This window comes from Neolamprologus brichardi, chromosome 3, assembly GCF_056152115.1.
Source record: "Neolamprologus brichardi isolate AB-2024 chromosome 3, ASM5615211v1, whole genome shotgun sequence".
NCBI lineage: Eukaryota > Metazoa > Chordata > Actinopteri > Cichliformes > Cichlidae > Neolamprologus > Neolamprologus brichardi.
Genome location: NC_142106.1, coordinates 54,158,201 through 54,175,495, shown reverse-complemented (window position 1 = coordinate 54,175,495; position 17,295 = coordinate 54,158,201). Strand labels below are relative to the sequence as shown.

The 17,295-nt window shown below is 45.6% G+C and overlaps 1 protein-coding gene and 1 pseudogene across 1 annotated transcript in view; both read left to right on the top strand.

Moving 5' to 3' along the window:
* LOC148105852 (protein NLRC3-like) overlaps nucleotides 1-17,295 on the top strand; it is an 85,804-nt gene that overhangs the window by 33,188 nt on the left and 35,321 nt on the right. The gene's annotated exons all lie outside the window — the stretch shown is intronic.
* Nucleotides 1,487-17,295, top strand: part of LOC148105853 (focadhesin-like) — a 32,453-nt pseudogene continuing 16,644 nt past the window's right edge.

Here is a 17,295-nt window from a genome sequence, read left to right as displayed (position 1 = left end):
TTAGATTCTCTTTTGTTCCATTTTGTAATTGTGTATAAAGTTTGATTTGAATGAAAGTTACACTCAAATGCTTTCAGTGTTGCTGTGTTGAGTGTTTGCATGTTTAATGGTTGTATGGAAGACACAGAAAGACATGTGACTAAAGAAATCTGTGCTAGAGTGACTTAAAAAAATAAATAAATAGTAGAAAACAAAACAGATGTTGAATTCTTTAGAGATTTTTCTAAAAATCTTTTTCTTTCTAAACAGAATCCAGAATATTGATCTTTGACATGGAAGCTGTTTCTACAGGATCCTGATGGACACTCAAAGGTTTAGAAAATGTTCTCTTTAGTTGTTTACAGCAGAAAATCAACCGATGTGAACCAAAACAACAGAAATGCACAAGTGTGTGAGACTACAAATGATAGAATCAGAACTGCTGATTTCATTACTCTGAACTTTTAAAGGCAGGTTTTGTGTCTGAGAGCAGGGACACTTGCTGTGTTCAGTGACTGTAAGTTCAGGCTACCCTTGATTTAGTTGCTAGATGTTTTTAAACTGTGTTTATTTTATAAGGCTCATTAAAAGCCATCTGAACTAGAGATGGACCGATCCGACGTTGCGTATCGGTATCAGTCCAATACTGACCTAAATTACTGGATCGTATATAAGTAATAAATAAAAAAAGATGTAATCTACTAAATATCACAAAAGCACCTCAGAAAACTTGCGACATGGCGTAACCCAACACATGACCTTAGCTCATAGGAGCAGTATGTGTCATGTGATAGAGCGGCTGTGGTGTGCGAGACCTGTCGGCGGTCTGGTGGAGCATTTGGAGCCTCGCGACGTGCTTCCAGACCGGCCGACGTGGTTTCTTACGGACTCATCTCAGACCCAAGACTTTGAAGGCTCGCCGGCTGTAAATCGTCTGTAATGAGACGCTTTACATGTCTGAGCTGAAGTTTGTTATCAGTGTTTAAAAAGGCTGCATCTGTGATGGTTGGCATTAGATCAGTGCCTATGGAAGTGGCACCTTGCACATTTGGAAAGGAACCAAGACTGAATTATATACACAGGTTTTAGAGCAGCATGTGCTCCGATGGAGATGATGTCTTTTACATGTTTAAGGAGGATGTTGCTAAGCTGCACACAACAGCAGGGTTTTGTAGTGGAAGACCGCAAGTCCTGTTTGTGGTCCAGGTATTTGAGTAAGCTGCACACTACAGCGTTATGAATAAAGTATGGGTTCATGAGATTTAATTTTTGTAATTTAATTTAATTTAATTTAATTCAATTTTATTTACATTTCACACAGTGTGTCAACATTTTGTCATAAAATAATATTAACAACAAGAAACAACAACAACAACAATAATAATTGCATTGCTCTATTAAATGTGCTGAAAATATGAACTCAGCCTGCGCGTGCTGTTCATGTCTCTGACGTAATCGCGTGAGAAAGGCGGTTTCCTGTCCTTTTTGGCCCCCGCTGCTCGCCGTATTTCCGCGTGGGTCTGCTGGATGTCGGAGGTAAAGTTTTTTGAACAGCATGTATAACTTTAACTGAGCTTCGTTAGTCTTTCTCAGCCTGCTGCAGTTACAGTTACAGCCGCGTATCTATTACAGTGAACCTGCCGTCAGCTGTATCACGTTAGCATTAGCTTGTGTTGATGCTAAGCTGCTATTAGCAGGTCCTGTTCAGCGCTAAGTTGTGTCCGGACGACTTTACAGTTTAGTTTCCTCCGATCACCAGATATTTGTGGATGGCCTCGTGTGTACGGAAGCTTCGTGGTGAAGCGCTTTGGCCTGTGGGAAATGTAGGAAACATCAGAACGAGCTGCGCACCGCAGTAAACCGCTTTGACAAGTCAACCTTATTTTCACTCACTTCATTAATAAAAGTCTTGTCACTTGGAAAACTGCAGTTTTCACACATCTCGCCGTTAATGTCACCCAGCTAACGGTGTAGTTTCAAGAAACAATGCAGTGTTCCTGCCACGAACATCACGACGGAAGCCCTGCAGGGTAGATCTGTGCAGCGGCTCTGACGGAAACGCCACAGATAGTAGCTCATTCTCCTTCTTCCGGTTTCTCCTCTTAGTGTCTCCATAGCAACTCATCTGCCTCCTCTCACCTGGTCCCGAGGATCCAGGTCTGTCACCTGGTCTCAGGTTCACCCTGAGCTGGCCCTCCTCGTCCATTCCAGTCACTCTCAAAGACAAACTGAACATTTTCCACTACGACACATCCAGCTGGGTTTTAGTTTTAATTTGAAGTCATTGTCACCATCTCCAAAACAGACACCAGAGCAGGTCTAACTCCTGTTGCATCCTTCACTCAGTGACCCTTAACAGCTGTATTCACCCACTCATCATGTAACACCACAGTTCCTCTCCTGGTTTCTCTGACGTGTCCAGTTTCTTGTGGGACACTTCATAAACATGCTGCTCTGTCTTGGGTGGTCGGCTTTGCCATTTCCAGATTGAGCATTGTTATATATCTGGGGGATTATTCTTGATTAATTATTTGAGCTGTCACGTACTACGTGGCTGTATCAGTGTGAGTGCAGCTCATCATGGTGTGTCGCACTAATTTAACAACAGTAGATGTATTTAGCCTGATGTCCTCTTTAGAGACCAACAGAGCAAACGCTGCTGATTTTATTTTTGTATTTTATAGTTTGAAAGTGACACTTGGGACACAATGAGTGTGCGTCCCAATGTATTGTGCTCCTTCAGACACAGATCCACACAGCATGTGTATATAAACCATGGAAGAAGCAGGAGCTTTCATTGTGACACACTGCTTAGCTTCACAGTGTGTGTGACACAGGTGGGTCACTTGGATTGGCAGAGGTGAGGCCTGGTAAAAAGCTACAGCTGTAAACTGTAACAGTGCTCATATAGGAGGCTGCTGGGGTTGTCTCACTTTTGGATGCAGCCTCCAGAGGCCGTTAGGGGAATTGCAGTTTTTGGCTGATATGAGGTGACACTTTTGTCTTTGTCCTCTCACCGTCTGTGAGAGATGAGTATCCACCATGTGAGTCCCTCCCTCTCCACCAGTCGGTCAGACGTCTGCTCGTCCTCCAATCTGGTTCGGCTAAAATGGAGATTTTCCTTCCCGCTGTGGCCAAGGCCTTGCTCATTGGGGTTGACCGGTTGGTGGGATTTTCTCTGTGCTTCGTGGTCTGTGCCTTCAAGTGACTGTTGTTGTGATTTGGTTGATCACAGAGACCTAAAAGACCTGGTGACCTCTAATTTCCTGCTTCTAAATCCAGACAGAGGCTGTTGTGCTCGGCCCTAAAACTCTTAGAAACAGCATCATCGTGGCTCCAGTGAAGCTGTGAGGAGTCTTTGAGCAGAATATATCATTCAGTGTGCACAAACAACCATGTAGGTCTGTGAACTAAGCTGAGAGTGACTCTAGCTGCACGATTGTGAGTCAGTGTTATCAGACAAGTGCCGTGAAAAGCCTCAAAGCCTCCAGTTAACCTGAAACGCTGCAGCACGAGTACCAACAGGAAGTAGAAAGAGAGCATGTTTGTCACATATTAGCTCCTCTTCACTGACTCCCTGTTAAATCCAAGATTTAAAATCCTCCTTCTGACAGACGAGGTCTCGAATAATCAGCCTCTGTCGTCTCTTAAAAAGCTTGTAGTACAAAGTTATACTGATAGAGCACTCCCTCCTCAGACTGCAGCCTTATTTGTTGTTGCTAGGTAGAATAGGAGGCAGTGCCTTCAGCAGTGCCTTCAGCTGTCTCTCAGTGGCCCATCTCCTGTGGACCAGCTCCCAGCTTGGATTCATGAGACTCCCCATTTAGTGTTTGTGTTTTTTCTCTAAAGCTTATTGTTAGAACTCGATCAGGTGTCTCTGAGCGTATCCCAGTAACACTGCAGTAGGAGGGCTGCTGGGAGACTTCATCATCTATCACCATGTGTTCTCTTTGAAAGCTACGTATTTGTTATATAAGATAACGTAATCAGGCACTGTTAGCATCTCTGTTTGAACACTTATTAATAGATACACATGACAACACACTGCCACAGTACTAAAATAGTTTAGCAAAATGCATTTAGAAACAACAATGTACACGTCATGTAAGTTCATATAAAGTTTCATCCAGAAACTTTACCTGAACCTAAAGTGTTGTTTAGTTAGTGGGTGGATGGCTGAAGGGTAATCTTGGTTTCCTTTGTTTGGGACAAACATTTGGGAATGTTTGTTTGAGAGGAAGAATAAACTGTTTGGATCAGTCAGGGGTTCGATGTCACATCCCTGAGCTAAAGTCTGATTTCCCTGATCTGTGATCATCTGTAGTTTAACAGGAGAGCTGTCTTTACTTTGATCAAACCTCCTTCTCTTGTTCTAATGGAGATTCTGGATGTTCACAGGTATGATCCAGTGACATGATGGAGAGTTTAAAGACGCGGCTCGAGTTCCCCTGCCCCGTCATACAAGCCCAGGTAAGAGGCGGACTCTGCTCTGTGACTCCTCCCATCCAAATGATACCAATGATCCTTCCCTTGTCTGATTCCACAGGTACGAGTGATTTGTTAATGATAGAGGTAAACTAAGTAGCAGCTCACACAGGCAGAAAATCTCTACCATTAACAGGAATTCAGCAATACTCATAAAAAAGTCTCCTGATAAGACAGAGTAAAGAGTAACGTAACTATTTGATAGAGTAACATGACTGTAAGGTGCACTGATACATGTGTGCAGCTGTTGGAGGATTTTAAAGAGACATGAGGTGAGTTTACAGTGTAACAAGATCCAAGACACAGAGTTACTTTGTATGTTTGTTGGCAACCACGAGGGTTTCTGAGTCACTCACACTCGTGTGTTTAATATGTTTATGTAGAGGAGAGGCAGGTTTTACTGAACACACACAGACTCAGGTCCCTGTAGGCACATTCATTCATTCATTCATTCATTCACTCATTCATTCATTCATCCATTCATTCATTCATTCATCCATCCATTCATTCACTCATTCATCCATTCACTCATTCATTCATTCATTCACTCACTCATTCATTCATTCATTCATTCATTCATTCATTTATTCATTCATCCATTCATCCATTCACTCATTCATTCATCCATTCATTCATTCACTCACTCATTCACTCACTCATTCATTCATTCATTTATTCATTCATTCATTCATTCATCCATTCACTCATTCATTCATTCACTCACTCATTCATTCATCCATTCACTCATTCATTCATCCATTCACTCACTCATTCATTCATTCATTCATTCATTCATTCATTCATCCATTCATCCATTCACTCATTCATTCATCCATTCATTCATTCACTCATTCATTCATTCATTCACTCATCCATCCATTCATTCATTCATTCATTCATTCATTCACCCATTCATTCATTCATTCACTCATTCATTCACTCTGTAGTGTTGGTTTCTCTTCCTCTCATTGTTATTGTGAATAAAGGTACAGAAGTGTGATTTTCTTGTGTTGTAGACGGTGAGAAGTCTTGTTGCAGCTGTCTTAAAGGAAAAAGGGTCAAATGGGCAAATCACCTGGTCCTGTGCTCAGGTGAGTTCCTGTAAGAGTCACATATGATCATTTCTTTAGTTACATGAAGTATAAAAGAGCAGGAACATCTGCTTCATGTGGTCCTGTGTTTTATCCTCAGTGACTTTGACACATCTGCTGTGAGGCTGACACCTCTGATCTCACAGTGTCAGCTTTGTTTTTATACACAGATATAAAATATGGATATGCACTGATAAACGATCATAGTTATAATATTTCTGACTGTCTGAGTCCAAATTGAATCAAACCTTGTTGGGATTGAATCAGTGCTGAGCCCGAGTGGCTGAACTGAGTGGGACAGATTGCATTCTCACGTGCACCTCTGTCTTTGTCCGTTTTCATTCAGGGCTTCAGTGCATGTGTGGAAATGGCACAGATCGTTTTGTTAAACTTCTGAAACACTGACTGCATCACTGTTGTTGTTCAGGGCCCAGCACTGGAAGCTTTGTGGCAGCAGTGCTGCAGTGACTGTGCTGTGGTGTGTTCAGCGTGCTGTGACACCTTGGTGTTGTTGGTGGACCAGGGCCATGCAGACCTGGACTACATCCTCAATGGTGTCCTCAACCTCCTGCCTTCTGCAAGGTATGCAACGCGCAGTTATTGGACGCCACGATCCTGCCTCAGAAAGCTCAGCTCAGCTGTTTGTCAATGAGTCTGATAGAGGCTCTGTAACCTGCATCCATGCAGCGTTACAGCCGCTGCACAAAGGCACAACATGAAAGATAGACCCCAGCAGGACGAGGTTGTGTATCAGCAGGACAAAGAAGGCTCTCTTTAGCATGAGAATGCTAACACTGTGAACTGAGAAGAGGTATGAAGAAGGCCGTGTATGTCCACTGTTACTGGCCATCGTCACCTACAAATTCAGTCTTTAAATCCCTTTAAAGGCCCACTCACACCTCGCCTCAGGTGACCTCAAAGGTCACATGATGGGTCGCAGAAAGGTCTCATAGTGGTTCAACCCTTAACCCTTGGTGTTGACAATGACCTACGCTTTTGTTTATACTCATGTGACGACGCACATGACAAATAGCTCGATGACCATCTCCAAGGAGGGAAACGCCCTGTAGGGTTTAAATATGTGAGTCTCTCCACCTTGTATAAGAAGTGAAACATCTTTAAAACTTAATCAAGTCCAGTCGCCTTCTTTTCCAGCTACCAGTGTGTAACATGGAGTCAATGCTTCCAGTGCAGGAACCCGACTGACAGTCTACAAACTGAGTTAGACACATGGAGGTCACAGCTTAGTCTGTGCTGAGGATAAATCCACGATGTCATTGCTCTCCATCAGGGCTCATGTGAAGTAAAGAAAATAGTTTTTTCAGTTATTCTGACTCTGATGTCCAACAGACACACTCAAGGGTTGATAAAAGTCATTCGGCGATTGTTGGAGATGCAGGCTGACCAGAGCGATGGACACTTCACCTGTCCGTATTCTATCAGGTAAGTATCTCATGTCTAATATCTAGAGATGTTCAAACATATTGTCTTGTGTAATCTATCAAGCTACATATAGCTTGTAGCTTACTGCTAGTCCAAAGAAGCAGCATTGGTCCACCACCCACTTGAAGTGCCGTAGGGGTCCGGTGCTCTGTCTGGTGGCAGTCAAGGCCCTGGTGCTTCAGTCCCAGCTATAAACTGGCTCTTGGAGCATGAGAATCCCAAACTGGTGCATGAGGTTGAAAAATACTGACTACATGTAAAGAGTGAGAGGTGGCAGACAGGGAATGGGTACGTTTGTATCTCCCTGATTTGATGGCAGCATTTAGAAGTTTTCCCTGGTGGACAAGACGGTTGCTTCCCTGTGCCGTCATGTTGGGAACAGGTGCCGATAGTCATTTGTTCACATGTGACTAACAGTTGTTTGGAGTAATTTTTAGAGTTGCTGGGTGAGGTGGGTACCTCATCTAGCAACTCCATAGTCCTGCTGGGGGACTTTGATGTGTTGGTGGCAAACCCTGAACCAGAAGATAGACATTGGAGGTTCAGGAGCAGCAGGTTGAAGCGTCCTGTTAGGCTTGGCTATCGTCTGGCAGATATCGACAGGATGAGTGTAACTCTTGCAGAAGCTGACGCAAAAACTCAGGTGTACGAGGAGCTTGGTGAGGCAATGGAGCAAGACTTTTTGAGCTTGGTCCGTTTTGCCATCACTGTCGGATCTATTCCTGGTGGGTGTTGTTATCGATGCTGTTTTGAGTAATTCTGCAGCTGCGTGGGAAACATTGGGAATGAGAATCAGCACCTCCAAGTCTGAGGCTGTGGTTCAAAGCTGAAAACAGTGGAGCACCCACTCCAGGTCAAGGACGAGCTGGCGCCCAAGTTGGAGGCGTTTAAGTATCTGTGGGTGTTGTTCATGAGTGAGGACAGAGTGACAGACGGTGCTGTGGCTGCAGTGATGGGGCCGCTGTAAGAACGAACAGGGTTTAAAATTAAAAGTGATGTTTGGTCACAATATAGTGAGCTCTCCTCTTTTTAGTGTATAAAATCTGTCCTGTGGATGATTGCAGACTTCACCTCAAAGGCAAAGACACTCGTGAACATCCGTATAAAAATCAGCGGTGCAACAGAAAGATCTCCTCTGTCCAAATTGCCTGCCAGTGCTCTGAAACACCAACAGACTTTGAGTCACAATAAATAGAAGAAACTCCTGATTGTTTGCTTCCTTTGTGCTGGAACGTGGGGAGTGCTCTGATAGGCTGACGAGTTGGCGTGTATTGAAACTGAGGGTCTGGAAATGGCGTGCTGAAGGGTGACACACGTGGTCAAACAGGTTCCGTCATGTGAAGGCTGGAAACACGGAGGAGTAGACGTCTGGCCCACAGTGCAGGCTGTCACAGGCACAGACGTGAGCTTCCTTCCTGCACTTGGAAAATGATTGAACAGGCTCACAGCACTTCATTCAAAGGCTGATCTATAATGGTATCAGTGGATGCATTAGTGTGTGTGCAACTGCTAACGTTTTGTCTCTCACACTCGACTCTGGTTAGAGGTACGTGTGAGTACACCATATTTTAAGCATGTTTTCATCCTCATAGGTGGCAGCTACGTGACATTTTGCCTTTAGATTGTCACTGTGGGAGTGGGTGTATAAATCCAGTTTGTGTGGAAACAGTATGGATGTTGGAGGACTATTTATATGACTGCATTCTGCAAAAGTGACGATGTGTAGCCAACAGTAAAGGATCGATGCTTTAAAATAACACTGTCAATAGTTTTTAGTGTTGACAGTTTGCACTTGTTCTTTGGAGAACTTGTAATTCAGTTTTATTCATACAGCAACAAATCACAACAACAGTCGCCTCAAGGTGCTTTATATTGTACAGTATATCCTATAATAACACAGAGAAAAACCCAACAATCATATGACCCCCTATGAGCAGCACTTTGGCGACAGTGGGAAGGAAAAACTCCCTTTTAACAGGAAGAAACCTCTGGCAGGCTCAGGGAGGGGCGGGGCCATCTGTTGTGATTGGTTGGGGTGAGAGAAGGAAGGCAACAGGTCTTGTGTGGATTGAGGCCTTCTTAGTTTGTCTTCGTTGTAATAGACTGACTCAGTGGTTTGTTGGGAGCATAACTTGAATCAGAGCTGGGACACTGACCCGTCCATTGCAGGAGCAGCCCTCACCCGTACGTCACAGCCCTGGAGAACAGAGTGGACTGCTGGCCGGCTCTGCTGTTCGAGATCGATGACTTTATCCAGAAAGCTGTTGACAGGTAAGTCTTACTGGTTCCTATCGTAGCTGTTATGTTGTACACTACTTTGAAGACAACTGGACATTATGAGATGATCTATTCTCAGAGATTCTTATGACTCCAGTGTGTGTGTACGTTACAGAGATAAAGAGGCTTATATCACCATGCTGGCCCCCTTCCTTCGGTACCTATACTGCCAACCTCACAGGCAACCCGAGCACGCGCTCCTTCGACAGAGTCTTCTTAGGGTGATGCTGCCCATTCAGGGAGGATCCAGGTCCGCCCCCCAGAACAAGGAGCAGGAAACGCTGTCCCCAGTGTCTGACAGGCTGCTGCTCTGTCTTTGTCAGCTGGTTCCACACATGCAGGTAACAAACTGAAGTTATGTTAGGTAACTGTACAAAGACACGTCAACATGTTTCCACTCTGTATGTTACACCATCGTTCATTTAAATGTGTCTCTCTTATTTGCATACGCTCAGATTGACAGGAAGTAGCTAATACAGAGAGCAGGATGGAGCTATGTCAGCCTCTCCTCTCTGTCCTGCAGGTGGACAGCGTGGAGGCAGTCCTGGAGCTGTGTGCGTTTGTGGGCGCTCTGCTCCAAGATCTAACTGGGACCTCTGGAGACCAGTGGAAACCAGAGAAAGCGGCGCTGGCTCTGCAGCTGCTGTGTGCGTGTCGGCGATGCCTCGAGTTCAACGGAGACTGCAGACCAATAATCGTCTTAATGCAGCAGCTTGTTCCAGCCTGTCAGGTGATCGCTGTTTGTAGACAATCAGACACCAGCAAAGATAAAGAAGCTGTGCTGGTTAACGTGACGTAACGTCATGGCTGTCATCAGGTTTGTTTACACTCACTTGTGTGATGGAGTCAGGCTGTGCACCCTCAGGCTACAGTCACATTAAAGAAAGCAGTGTTGGAGACGCTGTGTGACCAGAATTAGTGTGAAAAATTACTTTAGACTAATTCTCACTGAAGCCATCAGAACTATGAACACGTGTGGAAGGAAGTAACTCAGCACATGTTTTAGATTCGTCACCCTTTTCTTTGATCGCTGCTCTGATCCTCTGGATGAGCTCCATGATGGGTCACCTGAAGTGGTTTGTTCCCAGTGATGCTGAGCACTTGTTGGTCTCTGCGCTGCATCTCATCCAAACAGCTGATTAAAGCTGACTGAAACTTCATCACAGAAACAGCTGTAGTGACGGTTACACAGATCTTCTTACGTGGGGATTAAATGAACTGCTCTGCAGTGGTGATTGGTTCATGTAAATACAGAGTCTTCTTCACACACTGTCTCCATGCTGGGACCGATTCTGTTTACACGTTTCACCTTATTAACATCATTCACATCCTGCAGTTGGAGCCTCTCTGAGAGGAAGTCTGACCATCGATCCTGTCCACGCTTACAAAACCAAACATGCTGACTTATTTATTAGCTGTCAGTCTGCTGGTGATGTCAGTGAATGGAACAAGATGCCTTCTGGCCTATAGAGGTTTACACATGTGGGTCAAATGTCCCCCATTGTGAACCTTGTCAGTGCTGTAATGTGTGAGCCCTCGGGCCTCTGTGGCCTGTATTGACCTGTTTGCATCGCTGTTTGTTTTCTGCAGGAGTTGCTGTTGGATGAGCTGGTGATGGGCGTGGCCTTGCTCTTGTTGGAAGCCCCTTCAGATCAGCTGACCAGCCTTCTCAGACTTGGTAAAGTGATTATTTTGGACAAAGCTCTGCTGGCTTTAGCTTCCTTTAAGAGACTTTGAAGCAGTGAAAGAATTAGTGGGAACAAAACTAGGTTGTGTGTACAGGTCATGGTTGGAACCTCACAGAGATTTGTGTCCTACATGAGATATTCTTTCTCTCAACACAGCACTGAGTTTGGTCCCTGAACAAGCGGAGGCGTCGCCCTGGTTGAGTCCGGTCCTGATTCTCCCCGTGTTGCAGCTCCTGTCCTGCTTGGGTCTCACTGAGCCGCTGTCTGACCAGAACACACACAGCACCAACCACAGGCTGGCTCACAGCCTGCTGCACAGAGTTAGCAGGCCCGCAGATAAACCCCAGCAGGTAACTCAGCAGGTAACAGAGCAGGTAGCCCAGCAGGTAACAGAGCAGGTAGCCCAGCAGTTAGCATAGAAGGTAACCCAACAGGTAGCCTAGCAGGTAGCCTAGCAGGTAACCCAACAGGTAGCCTAGCAGTTAGCCTAGCAGGTAACCCAACAGGTAGCCCAACAGGTAGCCTAGCAGGTAACCCAGCAGGTAGCCCAGCAGTTAGCCTAGCAGGTAACCCAACAGGTAGCCTAGCAGGTAACCCAACAGGTAGCCTAGCAGGTAGCCTAGCAGATAGCCTAGCAGGAAGCCCAACAGGTAGCCCAGCAGTTAGCCTAGCAGGTAGCCTAGCAGGTAGCCCAACAGGTAGCCTAGCAGGTAGCCCAGCAGTTAGCCCAACAGGTAGCCTAGCAGGTAGCCTAGCAGGTAGCCCAACAGGTAGCCTAGCAGGTAGCCCAGCAGTTAGCCTAGCAGGTAGCCCAACAGGTAGCCCAGCAGGTAGCCCAGCAGTTAGCCTAGCAGGTAGCCTAGCAGGTAGCCTAGCAGGTAGCCCAGCAGGTAGCCCCAGGCCTGTTTCTCACATTCAGTTTTTGGAGTCTTTCTTTGAGGTGTAGCCACGTAAAGAAACACTGTTACAATAGTGCAGGTAGCTGTTAGGTGGTGAGTGGACAGAGCATTAGAGCACAGACGACATCCATCCAAAAATATTGTTTCCCTCTCAGTGTCATAGCAACAGGGCTGTCTTTACTGCCTCTTCTTCAGGGTCAGCATCCAGTCTCTGGAGTGTTGTTCCTCTGGGATGCTTTGCTTGATCCTTAAATTACACTTCATTAACATTCATGGTGCATCTGTAGCTTTGCTCTTTGTTCTTTCTCTTTGTTTCTCATGAATCTGTCTCCCTCAGCCGGACCCATCACTGCCTCTGTCTCTGAGTTCCTGGTATAGTGAGCTCAGCGTGTCTTTGTCGGTACTGCGCAAAGTGGCCAACAATCCAGCAGCAGCGACCGATTGGCTGTTGGCGGTCAGCTCCGCCCTGTCGTCCAGCCAGCGCCTGTCCTCCTCTCTTGTCCTGATTGTGACTTATCTCATCATCATGGGTCAGGAAAACATCTGCCAGCTGGCTTTGAAAGCAAGCCAGGCTGTCGCTGCTGCCGACCCCTGCCAGGTAGATAACCCACACAACTGGTTCTCTTGAATCTGTGGCCTGAATATAAAGTAATGCATGTTGTTCCCTCTGACATGTAGATATGTTGTATGTAAGGCAGCTAGCTCGTGTTTGTCTTTCTAAGAGCAGTAAACACATGTTGATAACCTGGTGTTTTGGCACCAACACATGACTTTGAAATGGTTCAGATCAGCAGGAAGATAAAAGCTGTCACTGCTGTGTGATTGCTGCTAATCTGCTGCCGTATAAAGGGAGAGGTTAGGGAGCGCTCTAAGGGGACAGACTTCCCTCTGGACTTGTGTTGGAGTCACTAGCTGCAGATGAAGTGTGAAGTTTACCCCTCATTGTTTCATTGTACCCCTAATGTTTGGTTGGTGTGTTTGCTGATGTGGGCGTTTCCCTCTGCAGGTCCCGCCCCTCGTGCTGCTTCTTTTGTTCAAACTGACCAAAGAAAAGAGTCCCGTCCTGGCTCACGCTGTTCTCACAAGCCTGCCAAACCTCGGCACTCATAAGGTACGCAGCACGACTAAGAAGAACCTGTACTGACTGTGAGCGTCTGGAGACGGGGCTGGAACATCAGCAGCACCTTTCTACTTCATCTGAGCGCTCACAGTGTGTTTTAGTCCATCATACACACAGATGAGCTTTTATCTGTGGGGTCATCCAGGTCATGTAGTCTGAGGAGCTTTTCTTCATCCAGGAGGCTTCTAGAGTTTAAAAACCAGTGACCCGCGTGTCCCAAATACCCGCATGTGAGCACAATCCACCAATAACAGTGAATAACTGAGATGAACACGGACAGTGTTTCTTGTACCCAGTTTGTAGGAGCTGGGATTGGACCACAGCAGCCTCTGTGTGGGATAGATGCAGTGCTCTGTAGTATAAAGCACTCTGTCAGTGAGCTGGACTCTCCAAACCAGCAGTCATCGTCTAACATCTGCCTTCTTCAGCTGTAACCGTGTGTTTCTCTTGTAAACTTGGCTCTGATCATATGTGCTGTAATATTCCAGCTTTGCTTCCCGATCGTGCTGCACAGTCTGCACATGCTGGCCGGCTCCCCCAAGCTGAGAGCAGTGGGACTGCGCCTCATGACCGCTCTGTGGAAGAAACAGGTTTGCAGTAATAACGCATTACTATAAATGTCATATTCACGTGTTCAAAGCTTCTGTTTGTCTTTGATTGTGTGCTGCTTTGGTCATGTCTGCAAGGACCGGGTCTACCCAGAGCTGCAGCGTCTAATGAGCCAGCAGGACAGCAGGGTGGTGCTGGGGAGGGACGCCCAGTGGGAGCAGATCCTGGCCAGGGCCGCCTGTGTCAGGGACATCTGCAGAGAGAGGTGGGTCCTCCCATACTTACAGAAACAGTGGGCACTTCCTGCATTCACTGGTTCATTCATTCAGTGGACTTTGCATGCACAGTGCAGACAGTGTGAGCTTCCAACACCAGGACTCTTCATCTTCCCTTCTGATGAGTAATAATCACTGACTGGACTCTTCATAGATGTTTCTGCTCAACAAGCTGATAAAAGTTCAGAAAAACATTTGTTTTTTCAGTCACATCAACTTTGCTTGTTAAGATAAATGAATGCACTTTGTAGCTTTGCAGTGAATGAAGCCTCAGCTCGACGCTCCACTGAGTCCCTGTTTCTCCAAAAATCAGCAGGAGTCCAGTTTTAAATCTTTCAGAGCAGCTACACGTGACTGAATCCAGAAGGATCAAAGTCTTACAAAGTTCAGATCAAACAGAGAGACTGAGAGGCAGCTAACTTCCTGTCTCTGCCAGACTATCAAAATAAAAGCATACATTTAAAGCAAACGAAATCAAACTATTATTATGTCAGTCTGTAAGCATTGCTTCCCATATAATACAACTCTAAGCAAGTGAGCCATAACTTTATAGTTTTAACCTTTAACCCAAAAACTATGTTGATCATATAAACTCCACAAACTGCATCCAGGCTCCTGCACACGTCCTTTACATGTTAGCTGTGAGCTAATGCTTGTCAGTGTTTGTGAACTGGCCTTTATTTGTGTTGATGAAATCAAACAATGATTTTATTTGATTATTTCCTTTGTTCTAACCAGCTGGTGCACACTGCTCATCGTCCCGGGGCCTGTTACACCTGCTAACATGTACATGCAGCTTTGTTAGCATTAGTGAAAACCTGGGAAACCCTCTGGATGGATGCTACAGCACAAATTTAGCAAATCATTGAGCTGTTTCTTGTTTTCACAAATGCTTACGTTTGCTTTTATTGTAAAACATTTGCAGCCAGAAGAGTTTGCAATGATAAGACGCTGTGTTTGGCATTTACTTACTTACACGTGTCCTGGCACTTTTAATGCTTTTTAATAAAAATGGTAACAAAATGAGAAGAAACACATTTTCCACTTTGTCCACGCTGATGTGTGTGTTAACCAGGCCTTACCAGCATGCAGGGGACATGGTGGCTGCCATTTCACTCACTTTAAAACAGTGCAACAGACCAGACCTGGCAACCCCGGCTGCTCTCGTCCTGCAGGGACTACAGGAGCTGTGTCGAGCAGAGGTACCTCGTCTGTCTCCATTTGTCTCTTTAAATTCAGGAATCATCTTTTTTCTGCATCATAACTTTTGAATCTTTTCCAAAGTTCTGGTCTTAAAAGAAATGTTTCTTTCTCAGGTGGTGGATATTATCTCAGCATGGAGAACTGTTTGGCCTGAGCTCAGCTGTCACTCACAGCCAGAGGTGGTTCAAGCCATCGCTGAGCTTTTGGCTCTGGTGCCTCAGCTCACAGTTAAATCAGAGCAGTACGAGGTGCGTCGTAACGTTCATGTTCCTCTGTGTTGAGGAGCTAACAGAGTGACACAGGAACTCCACCAGGTTCTGTTTTTCTCTGTGGTTCTGTCTGTAAACAGGACTCTCACCAGCTGTTTGTATCACCTCACTGTAGAGTCACATCTCTACATCACTGTGTTTGGTAGCTAAAGTTAGCACTTCAATGTAAAGTTGTGTAGAAGCACAAAGTACAGACGTGTGAGGGTCCAGTCCTCAGAGTCCTGCTCTGCTCGGACTTCACAGTAACTAATAAATGGATCAGCGAGTGTGAGCCTCTTTTTAAAAACAGACGTTTTGGTAATTTGTTGCTCTGGAGGATTCAACACAGCAGCAGAGGCCGTCCCAGCAGATGAATCCTAGACCATGCAGTGCTGCTTGTTGGAAAGCTCTCCTCCTCTCTAACAATGATATGGCAGTACAGCTTAGGTTTGCAAAGTTGCATCTAAACAAACACAAGACCAAAGGCCAAAACCAAACATGGCGTATTAGCACAGGACGGCTGATAGGGATGCTTTTGGGTTGCAGCCACAGGACCTGTGCAGCACCTTGCAGTCACTGAGTCAGACACAAACTTCTCTGCTGTGTGAACTGAAGCTTAGAGAAAATCGCTTCATGCAAAATGCCAAAGATCCAGAGCACAGCAGCAACTTTCATATACATGAAAGCTAATTCTGGGTTTCATTAAGAGCGGCGTCCACCTTCACTGTGTTTAAAGGAAATGTCGTGCAGATCGTGCTTTAGGTCAGTGCAGCGATTTGGCTGAAAGAAAGTCTGCAGAAAACATAAGAAAAGGTTGGAAAACTCTGTTGATTCTAGTGTGTGTGTGTGTGTGTGTGTGTGTGTGTTAAATGTGCATTAAAATGACTTCTTATTTTTGTCATTAGAAATTAAAAGAAGAGGTGGTCAGCATTCTCTGGACTTATGCTCTGAGCGAGGTCTGTATATACTGTATCCACACACAGCTGACATGATGACTCCTACATGCACAAATATGCTGTGATGTCACATAAGTTTCATCCTCTTGTAGGAAACAGAAACATGTGTCTGCACCTTTGTGTTGTAACAGGATCCAGAGGTGGCCAGCTGTGGCTACAGGGCTTTGGCAGCCTTTCCTGAAACAGATCACACCATCAACCACCTTCCTGAGGCAGTTAAGAGTCCTGCTCCACTCTCATAACAACATCAGAACAGTTTCTAACATATTAGCCAGATCATTTTGCAATGTTTCTTTATTAATTGTCCTCAGACGTTAGTCAGGTGTAACTATGAGGCACTAGTTAATGAGGAAGCTGATGTTTCAGTTATTTTAGCGTGTTCAGAAACGTCCCTATACGCCGCCGTGTGTCAGCTCTCTCTTCTCTCTGATTGGAAGGCCCGACCACCTGCAAAGCTCCCTGAAAACGAAGAAGATGAACAGAGTAAAGAAAAGGAGGAAGATGAGAAGGATCTCTCCGTCCCAGGCTCATCTTATGTGAAGCTGATGACTCTCACCACCTCGTCTGTTCTTCCAGGTAAACTGGAGCAGCCAACAAACCAACAGGTCGTATCCTGTCGTCCCGACAGAATAAACTGCTTCTAGAGATCCATCCAGGATCTACTCTCGAGACAATGAGTCTGGGACAACAGCGGGACCCGACATAATCCACGTCTACTGTTTAAGAAGCGTTCAGTGATCAGCGGTCTGTAGATATGGGGAATGCTAAAGGCACGAACACAGGACTGAACCGTCCTGGCCATCAAACCACGGCCCGATAACTCGCCTCTCCACGACACAGGAGCTACTGAAGCTGTGGAGGCACATGAGCCAGTACATGAGCAAAACTCTGAAAAGCATTAGAAACAACACAAAAGCTCAGCTGCTGGTTCGTAGGGCTGCTATCGTGTCATTCTGACAGTACAAGAGCACTTAAGACTAGGCAGACCAACCTGACTCTATGCCCCATTCATGCACACTGACCTGCTTGTTACTGTGCTTCAGTGCACTGATAACATTCATCAGGAACTGTGGGAGACAGTA